A 12,541-nucleotide genomic window follows, 5' to 3' on the forward strand; every position below is an offset into this window, starting at 1 on the left:
TGGCACTTAAATGAGGGTATATTTGAAAAATTATGTTCAAAAGAACCCCAACATATGATTTTAACGGTACCACAATTACCCCAGAATAAACGATTTGATTGGGGTATACCTGTAGGTATTTTTACTATATCAAAAAATCTGGTTCCCTGCTTAACCAGTTATCTTATATAAGAACTCCCAAAACATCTTTGGTTGAGTCCGCCCAGATAGTACCATCTTATCTGGGTGTGGATAAAACGCCTATGATGAAGCATGTCACTATTATGTGAGTGAGGCGTCTTCTTCAATAACTTTGATATTCCACCCGACAAAGTGAACATCGTAGTACAACAATAAATTCAGAGATCTAGTGATAAGACAACGGATCTCCTGATACAACTGTAGTCCGTGTGGGATTACAGTTTAACAACAGTTGTTTATAGTGAAAAAAAGTCTTCTTGGGAGAACGCAAATGGATTGTTTCTTCTCTCACTCTCCTTGTGTGAAAAAAAGCTGATATAGTGTGTCATACTGTGGCACCGAGTGAGTTGGCAGGTATGAACCAGGGTCGGATTGATAAGGCGGGCACTCGAGCCGTGTCCGAGGGGCCGGTATCTGAATTCCAGCTGTGGACTGCTTTTTTTGGCAGCCTGGGGGGCGACTTGGGCGGTGTCTGTGCTGTTCAGATGCCACCAGTGGCCCAGTGGGTGCCTGAGTGGCCTTACTGGAGGCAGATTGGCATCCATTACCCCCATTTTATCAACAGGCAGAGGTGTCACTCCCTTTCTCTCGCTGGGGCAGCCCATTAATGTATGCATATTGAGCGGGGCAGGGGAGCCTCAGCAAAAGTGGCCTCTCTTGTTTTCAGGTGTGTTTCACCAGTGTGAACTAATCTGTGAATTTTCTTTAAGTAAAGTTAAGAAAAACATGCCTCTGTCTGAGACAGCCCCCTCCTTCTTTTTATAAAACTTCGCCCAAGCAGTGTTTTGCGGAAAGGCAATATGCAAAGGTGGGCCACTTTTTTTGGCGCGCCCGGGACGATTTTTAATCCCAATCCAACCCTGGTATGCATCTATGTCACTGGCTGGAGCAACAGAGTGGCCTGTGGGAAAGGCTTTTTTCCATGTGTGCCTTGTGAGGTCATCGACCTGTGTACAGCGCCAACGCATTGCAAACAAAACCTGTCAAGATCTGGGAGCTGCTTCCCTTGATAATTCCCAGTGTGTTCTGTGGCACTATACTCGGCAAGGCAGGCGAGAAGCGCACAGAGCTGACCTTGGCGCGTGCCATCCATCCCCTCGCGCTCTTTCAGGGAATTCTCTACATTAGCTGCGCATATACAATACACCGCCGCCTGAAGGGACCGCATTACCGCGCGGCAGCTGCGGTAAATGGCTTTGCGGAGATTACACGGATTTCCGTTACAATTGCCCGTAGCTTGAAAATCATAATTGCAAAGGCCCATATTCAAACATGAATGCATGAAGCTATAATTGCCTCCATTCTTATTAGCTTAGAAGCAATTACATCTCCAAAGTAGGTTGACATTCTGCAACCGTATTCCCGGGCCGCACACCTCATAGGAGAGGGGCTGTTAAAGTGCGGCGAAGAAGCGAGGAGGGGGTCACTGCAGAGAGATTCCAGCTGCACCTGTGCAAATGGCGCCGCTTCGAACCTCGAACAGGCCTTGCGTCATCAAAGATGCTACGGGCAGTCGGCAGTGACAATTTGCATATTGGAGACCTGTGCTTTAAGCTAGTAACGTGACGCTATGGAAGAACGTGCCTACTCACAGAACTGAATACAGGCGTCCTGGGACAGTTCTCTCATGACAAATGTTGTTGATAAAAGGAGTACCACTGAGTAGCGGCGGAGGAAATATTCCATTGAAGCAGGCGAAATCATCAAGTGGAGAGGACTTTCGATACTTGGCCTCTTCTTGAAAAGTCGCTTCTAGAGACTCATGGAGACTTCACTAGTCTACGCATCCTATCCTTGCCCTCTTTGGAATGTTTATCTTTAAAAGTAACCCCAGTGCACTGTGCAAGGCCATTTAATCTGTGGCCTCTTTGTTATATTCATACATACGCAGCTCATCACATAAGTACCATCATCAAAGACCAATGTATGTCAAATTTAGGGTCACCAAAAACGCCCTCGCTCCGTGGCTTTTGGTTCACAAATCACAATTTCAAGTGTGTTAGTCCAATGGTGATGTGATTGTTTGTCGACAAAAACGTGCATCCTTAGTTCGGTCCTTCCATTTCTCTTTAAAATGCTGATGGCTGTCCTAAAACAATTTTAATAAAACAATTTTAAACTTCCAATGTTCTCGAAAGTATTGCAATACTCTCTTGGTGGGAGTAGGGGTGGGCGAAATATTGCATTCCGCCGGTTGAATTGGCGGAATTTTGGCCACTCTGCGTTACTCTTTAACACAGAGTTCTGGCCAAGTTCTGACAGTCGCCACATGATGGAATTTTTCTCCCACAAGACTCCAAATCTGTGAGCTGGCGAGTGCGAGTGAGTTTTGGCGTTCCCTAGCGCAATCTTCTTGTGAGTGGTTGCAGTCAGAGGGCTATCAGTCAGGTAGGTTTTGCTGCCACTCAAGTAGATCTTCTACATTCAAGTAGGTCTTCTACTGGAGCTGCGGCAAAATCAACTCGAATGGCCAAGCACTCCTGCACAACGCATGGTGCCGTTCACGCTGATTTTCAGAACTGCTTGCGCTACAGGCATTAAATTGCTGCGCGAGCAGCACATGCTGCATATTTTCTGCACATTGGCATAATTCGGCAGAATCTCGGTGAGTTTTTCTGCAACTCTGCGGAATTCCGCAAAGTGAAACTCCGCAAGTGCTGCCCACCCCTAGGTAGGAGACAAATATCAAATTATGGAGCATTTTCTTCTCCTGCCGATGTAGGATAAGCACAGAATTACAAACTTAGAAGTGCCCTTAAATGATGGCCCCAAAAAAATGTTGAGCACAGGTAGTGGAAAAATACTGCAACTTCCCTTTTTAAAAGTTGGAATGACAGCTCTGAAATGTTGAAACACATATTATCCATTTAGATTTTGAATCAAATTTAGCAGGGGGCACATACACTGTGATATGGCCTACCCGGTCCTGTGTTGCCCACTAATAGGTTCTGCCTGCTGCTCTAATCTGGGGTCAAATCCATTGGCAAATGGCTTTGGGGTGGGGGTCCAGAGTGTTTTTTATTCAGTAGATTGTCCCAGGGCTGGCACATCCCCCACTATTTATTCCAGCCGTATCTCTTCAACTCAGGCCGCACTTCTTGTATGTGATGTGCTGTTTTATCGGGATACGAGGCTCCGCCTCATCTCCCTCCCCATCTTGTTGAACTCTCTACCTTTGATTGTCACCAACCAGATAATACCTACTGTCTTTATCATTTCCAGTAAAATAAGCTTATTTTGCACAACAGGGGAAGTATTTCCCCTTACCCTAAATTTATTGGTTTGATTTAAATGGCATGATTAGACAATGATGAAGCTTAAAGTGTGGCTAGTAACTATTTCAATGTGAAGACAAAAAATAAAAAGTAAAAACACATTGTACTTGTTGTTTGTTTTCATTTTTTAAACTTCTCTCTCATGGAAACTGTTGTACTGTCAGCCTAAAATGATTAAAATGGCGGTTTTCCTTTAGTAGGGAAACATCAACAAACACAAAAGGCCACAAACTTATTTTGAATACACTCCTGAAGACGTACAGTTTGACCCAGAAAACCTCCCATTAACAATTGCAAGGAAGAAGGCCTATGTGAAAATCACCTGGACACAGACACAAGTATGCACTGGTTTAAAGAATGAATTGTTTGTGTTTCATTTGAAGCCATTATTTACTGGACCCGCTGCCGGAATCCTCTCCAATCCGCTAGTCTAAGCCAAGATGGCAGCTTCTGCAATTGCTGGCAGAACCTCACCAGGATCTCATAATCTTCTGGTCCAGCTCTAGGTGGCATCCATGAATGTCATCTGCCACCACCTTCTGTGCCTTATGACTATGCAAATGATGTTCTTTTCTGATTGCAGCATTCATGTGTTGCAGTTCTGTCCTTGGTGGTGTCGTTGAAGCAACAATGGAATCCACATGTACATTAGGGGTGGCAAGATGTAGGGGCTGCGACACCTGGCATATGCTTTGGTGACCCTGGCAGTGTCCTTGTCCCAGGGATCATGAAGCTAGCAGCAAGAAGGACAAACAGGGCTCTAAGAAGGAGGCTTATCTTCTGCAGATTTAAATCCTTGGCCAATCCCAAGTCTCTCAGCAGCAAATAAGACAGCTGAGGAACTCGGGATGGGATATAGGGTGACCGTTATGACGTCATCATGGGTCAAGAGACTCCAGCTTTCCTCTGTATTCTAATCTTTACTAAAATTTGAGAGTGGTGGTACCCGCTGTGTTTACCATAAACCAATCTTAAAAACCTCTCACCCCAACATCACCTCGGTATGGATATCTGTAAAAATCACAGACTTCACCTCGAAAAGTGCTGTGAGAAGTATGAGTATTATCCAACTTAGTGAAACTGAACATATTATGCCTTGAAACGTGAAAGGCCCAGGAGGCCTCATTGGCTTCACACCTGTGACCTGCAAGCTTTACACAAAGCCCAGCAGTAAGCGTTGAACCCACTAGGCTATCTTACTGGCATCAGCAAACATTCAGCTTCAATATTTCTTCGAATTCAGAGATGATGGAAAAGCATGAGACTTGGACACTATGGGCCCGATTCACAGAACTAACTTAAGCCAAAATCCTAAACTTACTACCATTTTGGTATTCACAGAAGGCACTTACTCATTTTGGTATTCACAGAAGGCACTTACTCATTTCGGTATTCACAGAAGTTAGGAGTCCTAACTTTAGGAGTAACTTTGCTACTTCTAAACTGAGAAAAATCCTAACTTTAAGACTTTCGGTATTCACAGAAGGCATTTAGGAGTCCTAAAGTTAGGAGTCCTAACTTTGCTACTCCTAAACTGAGAAAAATCCTAACTTTAAGACTTCCGGTATTCACAGAAGGCATTTAGGAGTCCTAAAGTTAGGAGTCCTAACTTCTGTGAATACCGAGATGAGTAAGTGCCTTCTGTGAATACCAAAATGAGTAAGTGCCTTCTGTGAATACCAAAATGGTAGTAAGTTTAGGATTCTGGCTTAAGTTAGTTCTGAGAATCGGGCCCTATGATTCAGATGGACCTATTTGCTAATCTAAAGCTCTCACACGGTGATCCCAATCCTGCAGTAGGTAAGTAAGAAATTCGATTCAAAGTACTATAAAATACACACATGATCAAATCATTCAATGTAAGGAAACACAGATAAACCATACACTGACCTATATGGCGTTATGAGTAGTGTTCGCTGTATTTATTGCTTACAAGTTCGACATAGATCTGCAGAATTCATTCCTTATGTGCCTTTCAAAGTTAATGACCACCAATATCACTGCTCCTGGCCATAAAGAGAAAAATAAACGGTGCTCCTCATTTGTGTATTATATGAGAAGGAGAGGTGTGGTACTGACTCCGGAGTGTGGGGCTCACGGTGCGATCGCCAGCAGCAGCCCTGCTCAGCATCATGTGACTCTGGGTAATAGCTCACTTAGGGCCATATGTAGGTAAATTACATTTACCGATTCTTAAATACCGAATTTTACCGATTCGGTATTTATGAATCGGTAAATGTAATGTAGGTAAAAAAATACCGAATCGGTAAGTGTCGGTATTTTAGAATCGGTATTTACCGATTCGGTAATGGCAACTGGCTTCCCATTCATTCCTAAGGGCCTGGAGGCCCATAGGAATGAATGGGAAGCCAGTTGCCATTACCGAATCGGTAAATACCGATTCAGTAATGGGGAGGCAGCATCATGGGTGGCAGGGTGTCACATTGACACCCTGTTGCACCCCTGATTCGTCCATGTGTGCACATGTGGCACACATACATGCCCTAAGGGCATGTATGTCTGCCACATTGCACACTTCAAAGTGCACAAAAATGCTTTTTTACACCTATTCGTCATTTACCACCAACTTTTAGTTGATGGTAAATAACGAATCCCCACACCCACGACACAATCCCCCTACATCTAATTTCAGGATTCGGTATTTACCGAATCGGTAAAATTACCGATTCGGTAATTTTACCGATTCGGTAAATTACCGAATCCTGAAATGATCCCCCTACATAGCAAAAGCCTAAATACCGGTCGGTAACTGTATATTTACCGAAAATCGGCCGTTACCGACCGGTATTAGGCTTCCTACATATGGCCCTTAATCTCCCCGACAGCCCCCAGCGCCTGGATACACTTAGTGGTGATATGCGATGCAGGGCGCGCAATGGAATTTGTTTTATTTATTTATTTGTATACTTACCTTAGTTCGGCCATAATCGGGAGTTTACTACCCCCCACCCTGCGCCTCCCCCGCCCTGCGTCACTGCCCGGCAGCACTCCCTCCAGGAGCTGCTACTGCAGCAGCTGTTTCAAACTCAAAACCCATCATTCACAGAAACAAGGTTATATCAGTGCATTTTCATTGTGGTTTCTTAACACACCATCTAACATTGTTTTTACCCTTTCCTCAATAAGCATTTTACTCCTCAAATGCGAACAGAAACATTTGCAATGTCAATAGGTCTGGTGTTTAATTGAAAGTGTCTATTTAGTTACTGATGGCTATAGTCACTCAGCAGGCCATCAAACATGCACTCTGTCACACTTACACTCTTACTTGCAGTTATAAACCCATTCCTCCACTGACATTTTTGCATTCACCCACTTACCCATTCACAATAAACAGACACACAAACTTAACAAGCATATGGACCGTACATTAAACGAATAAAAGTTGAAAAAATAAAACATGTCGCCACCTCAACTTGGTGCGCTTGCAATACAATAGAATTTAAAAATAAAAAATAGGAGGGGCATGGCCGGAGCCCGTGAGGTGTGGATGTAGGAGTGGTGAGCTCCAGAATGGGGACCCTTGCCTGGCCTGCATGAGGTATGTCTTGGCGACTTATGGCATCCTTCGTATGCACAAGAGGCAGGGGGATGCAAGAGAGTGTATGTTGAAGCGCACCCAAGAAGGGCTGAGTGGAGCGGGGCCCCTCTAGAATCTGTGACTGTCATGCTGGCCCTGAGCTGCATGCCACCTGGAGTGGGGGCATATGGAAAGCTGTGATGGGGGCCAGGAGATGCCCTTCTTTGCAATCTGCACTCTGAATCCTGGAGAGCCTGCCCTGTGGGATACTAATGATTTATGTGGACATCGCTTTGATAGATGTCCTGACATCTGGGTGCATGGAGACTGCAGCTTCAGGGCCCTAGAGGACTTTGTTTCACGACGGGTGACCTTGACCCGGCAAGTCACCTGAGGACTGTGCTAAAGATTTTCTTGAGGGGGGCAGAGTCTGTGTGAGGAGACCCATGAGGGGAACATTATTGTCTGCAGATCCGCTGTCCATTCCACTGGCCCGCAGCCTCCTCTGGAGGATGGTGGGGAGAGGTGGCAGCCTTAGAGCACTCAGCACTGATGATTCATGTCCTGTAAGCCGGTCAGAAAGAAGTGGATAGGAATTTCCGGGGCCCATCATGACAGGTTCCTACCCAAGACACGCAGGAAGGAGGACTCCCACCATAACAGCAAGTCACCATGGCATCAAAGCAGTGGAGTAGCTAGGCTTTCGGCCACCCGTGGTTGCCCCTGCATTTGCCACCTGCCGTGGCCTGATCAAGGAGGGGGGGTTGGTGCTGCCAATTCTTGTGGCCACGACGGCCGCAGGTAAGAGTAGGGGGAGGAGGGGGACCAGCTGCCCCCTCAAAACACGTGCTGCCTGGGACAGTCTGCCCCCACCGCCCCCCCCCCCCAGCTGCTCCATTGCATCAAAGAAAGGTGATGCAGGGTCCCTCCCATCACGAAAGAGGACCTGACAATTGGAACAAATCAGAGATGGCTGGACCAAGACGACCGATGACCCACGAGAAGGATGGCAAGGGGTCCAGCTGTGAGGTGCATTGCGAGGAAACAAGGAAGTTACGGACAAATCAGACTTGAGGTGAAAGAGTCCTGCTTTGATTTGCCCTCTGGACATTTGGCTTCCTCCACATGAAGAAGGGCCTCCATTGTGGATCACTATTGTAGGTGAGAGACACTTTGCTGGAATGCTTTGCATGCCCAGAGGAGAAGAGACTGAGCGGGCACTTCTGGACAGTCAGAGCTCCTCAATTTGACAGGATGGTGCATGTTTATTTGTACAGATTGTCCGGGACATTTTGTTGGGGAGTTATGGGGGGCCAGAGTGAGCGGGTCAGGCCATTGCACAGTTCACCACTGTAAGGGGAATGCCTTTAACCTTTGTGTTGGGGGAGTTGGGAAAAGAGAGAAGTAGGTTTTGGGAGGAAATGGAGATGGATAGCGGTTATGGAATTTTAGGAGGGGACTACAAAATACGGTTTGTTGTCGGAAAGGCAAGAACTAGAGAAAGTGGCTCAGACTTGTTGCAGAGCAGTACTGGTGAGCGCAGGACACAGAGAAGATGGGTGCTACCTCATACAACCACACCCATGGTTAAGATACTAACATGGAATGTGAAGGGCTTGAACTCCCCGGTTAATAAGCATAAAATCTATAGAGAATTCAGAAGTCTGGTCCCAGATGTAGCATGCCTTCAAAAAGCACATTTGAGAATGGCAGATACACATTATATAGGGCACTGGCAATATCCCACACAGTACTTTGTGGAAACTTAGAAGAATGGCTAACATTGTGCAATAATCCTTGATTGCTGCTCCAACATGCAGCCCTTTAAAGAAAATCAACACATCACAAAGCATTTAGAATGTTCAAAATTATAAGGATTCAGTGCAGGCAGTCATCCTACTCTTTTAGGCTGTGATGAAACAGGATAACATTTTCTTCTTCTGATAAGCTTTAACATTTATTGTCTGAAAATAGAAAAACTCTAAAAAGAACCAAGCAAACTAAAATGCCAACCAATGTCATCATAATTCAAACATTAACAATTCTATCATAACTCCACACATTGTTTTCTGTTTAATTACTATTTTTATTATTTTTTATGACCTTGGCAGTGAAACAAATTATTGCCTTGCAATGGAAGTCAAGGCATATGCCCACTATGGCAGAATGGGTGGGGAAACTCTGGAATATTCATGATGGAAAAATTATCTTTGGGGCTGCTCAAGATGGGATACAAGTTTGATAAGATGTGGTGTCCCCTGCTTCACTATCTGCAAGCCAAGGACTTTGTGTATGACTGCCCGAAATCACTACAGCGTACCACGTAATTATAGGGGGTGTGAGAGTGTCACTGCTTCTAAGGTGTCCACACATGAGTGTCGGAAAAGAGTCCATCGGACTGTCTGAGACTGATGGAGGTCTGGAATGCCCCCTGGCAGAATCAGGGAGTCATGGGGAGGAGGGGTTGACGCAATTGGACTCGGTTTGGAATGCAATGATGAAGAATGAAACATAGTGTATCCTGTCAATATTGTTTATTGCTTATGTTCTATTAAACTGAAAATCCAATACCATTTCTTGAAAATGAAATAAAATATAAAAGCAGATGGCCATCTTACAAAGGTATTGTTCATTGTGTATCATTCTTTTAAAGTTCTAACATAGCTGCCATTTTTGGAAGCAACACATTGGACATAGTGGAATGGTAAAATCCACTGTACACTAAGTTGACCGCTCTGTAAACATCAACTTGGGCAATCATTTTTGAATGCTAGAGTGGATAGTTTATCACTGTTGTAGCGATTCAAGATGGCCAACATAATGCTTCTAAACACTGTGCCAAGTTGAAATGGAAAAACAAGGATATATTATGAATAATGTTTTTTTTAATATACAAGTCAGGCTTCCTGCCCTTGTTGTAACCCTACAGCACCTGACATGACTTTCCCAATGAACAGTAAGGCCTTTCGCCTTTATCACTGGCTTGTCACTATAAAAAAAAACCTCAAATTGACTGTTTTGAGCACAAGCTTATTCACAAAACAATTACTTGTATACAGTCATAAAATTACAAATATGCTAAAAAGTACAGCAGACAAAACAAAATACAATCCCTCCTACAACTGCATCACAAAGGTTCTCAAAGTGCACAGCTACCCCCAGGGATTGTAACAGGGGTTACCCAACATCAAATCCAAGGAATACCTTGGTAATCTCTAAGATTAATGTAACAAAATAGCCATCTACCTTCTTTGACTCACTGTAATGACAATCGACTTTTAAAGGCGTATTGTCTTTCACACATGTTTTTCAAAATCACAATAAATAAGTCAGGCCTTATGTCTGTGTCATAACATTTCATAATAAAAAGATCAGCCCTATCACATCAGAGGTACATTTCCCAAAAAAACATGCCTACATCCTCTTTAGTTGGCTTGTTGCCATCACCAACTCAGGCCCACAATAGCAAGCATAAGCTTTCCCATGAGGGAGCCATCACACAAATAGTCAGCAGTTATAGATATATATATAAAATACAGTTGGCAAAACAGTAAACGATCCTGCATAGGCAGCTCGAACAACGATTACCACAGTGCAAATGTCCTGCCCTAAGGGTAAATTGAAGTGGTAACCCACACTAAAATCTTTGATTGCTATAATAATCTGCGAGACTCCGTGTAACAAATAACATGTCTACTGACTTCAACACCTTGTTAGAACAATCTTCCCTTAAAGGTTCACTGACATTAATAAATACATTTGACGCTAATTAACTCAGGACTACTATATTCGCCATAACTTTCCTTAACCCCATTACCACGGCGCAAATACCGCCGCAGTGCAGGGCGTTCCATTAAGTGGGCAGGGCCGAGTCGGCCAACGGACGTGCGCAGCACTACCGAGGTAGTGCTCGCGACGGCCGTTGGCCAACGGGCGCACTTAACAGGTTAATAAACAGATCAGTCTTATCACATCAGACAACCTTTTTTCCGATTAACCAATCAAGTCCATAGCTTTTCTCAATGGCTTATCACTATAACCAACTGAGGTTTCCTGTATTGCACGTAAACTGGAAAATATCAGGCACAGAGTCATAAAATTAAAAATATATCCAAAATAACAGATTATCTGATTGCAAATACTCAACTCTAAATGTTTGACCGGGAGTGTAATAAAGTATACTCTGTGAATTATCTTAGAACAAAAGATCTCTCTACAGCCTATAACACAGTCTATCAACAATCCACTCTTAAAGGCCTATTGGCTTTAAAAAACGCTTTTCACGAAAAGCTTATGCCTTTGTGGTAACTTTTCATAATAAATGTGTCAGACCTGAGGCGTATTATTAAATTTTCCCCAAAAAAGTAATCAGACCAATAGCTTTCACTATAGGATTGTCACCATAGCCCAATAAGAACACTGAATTCTGCTAGAGATTTCTTCCAACGCAATGCAAACAACAACCACATTATAAATATACACAAAACACCAGTTTGAGTTGGCAAAACAATAGGCTTAGCAAGGATTATAGTAATGCAAATCTTCCATCAGCAGAATTTTTCTAAGAGGTATACCAGAGGTGGAATCATCACCAAAACTCTTGCCTAAAACAAAAAAACTGAGAAAATCCATGTAACGCGACACCTATCTACAGAAAATTAACACAAGGTAGTAACAATTTGCACTCACCTATTGGCTTTTACATACGATTTTCATAATAATTAAGTCAGATCTTCTACGGTCATCGTAAATGTTAATTACAAAATATCAAATCCCCTCAACTAGTAGTGATCCTTAACGCTCTTGTTTGGTTGATCGCATGGGGTCTACTCACAGCTGTGTTATAACGCCGGTTCTGAAAAATGCAATATTCTGCCCAATCAGTGGTCTATTGTCAGATGGACATTAAGAGAGGCAGCTGAAAATGCCCTCGCACCTGTGACGAGATTGCACTTCAAAACAGAAAAAATAAAAATTGTCCATAAAACAACAACATATAATGAGAATAAGATGTGAATCATCACATGACCCCGAACCTTAAAAGGGGGTTTAATACAAATGTAACTGTTACTTAATCCTATATACATCCTATGAAATTCATGCGTTCTCTCTCTCTCTCTCTCTCTCTCTCTCTCTCTCTCTCTCTCTCTCTCTCTCTCTCTTTCTTTCTTTCCTCTCCCACCCCCCCCCCCAATTGACTGGGATTAGATCTTGCCATTCATGGGGTCAAGACCAGAACTTTGTGAACGTTGCATTAGTCCACTGAGACACCAGACCCTGATCGTTCAACTGGAGAGATCAATTCAAGCAGTCTCTGAGAAGATAATGGAGCATCGACTAGTGACAGAAAAGGGTAGAAAAGTCAACATAATTTTTCACCTTTTTGCTTCCTGCAGAATGGGGAATTCCGCACATTTTGTGGAAGTTTCTTTGGATCCAGGAGTGAGGAAACTCGAATTGCAGGCAATTGGACATCCAACATTTTTGTAGGACTTTACATTGCTGTTTCGGGATCAAGCAGGAGTTTGTGTCCAAAACTTGATTA

The 12,541-nt window shown here is 43.7% G+C and overlaps 1 protein-coding gene across 1 annotated transcript in view; it reads right to left on the reverse strand.

The window, feature by feature from the left end:
• UNC5D (unc-5 netrin receptor D) overlaps positions 1-12,541 on the reverse strand; it is a 1,316,579-nt gene that overhangs the window by 395,753 nt on the left and 908,285 nt on the right. The window lies entirely within an intron of this gene.

The sequence above is a fragment of the Triturus cristatus genome, chromosome 11, assembly GCF_964204655.1.
Source record: "Triturus cristatus chromosome 11, aTriCri1.1, whole genome shotgun sequence".
NCBI classification, from domain to species: domain Eukaryota; kingdom Metazoa; phylum Chordata; class Amphibia; order Caudata; family Salamandridae; genus Triturus; species Triturus cristatus.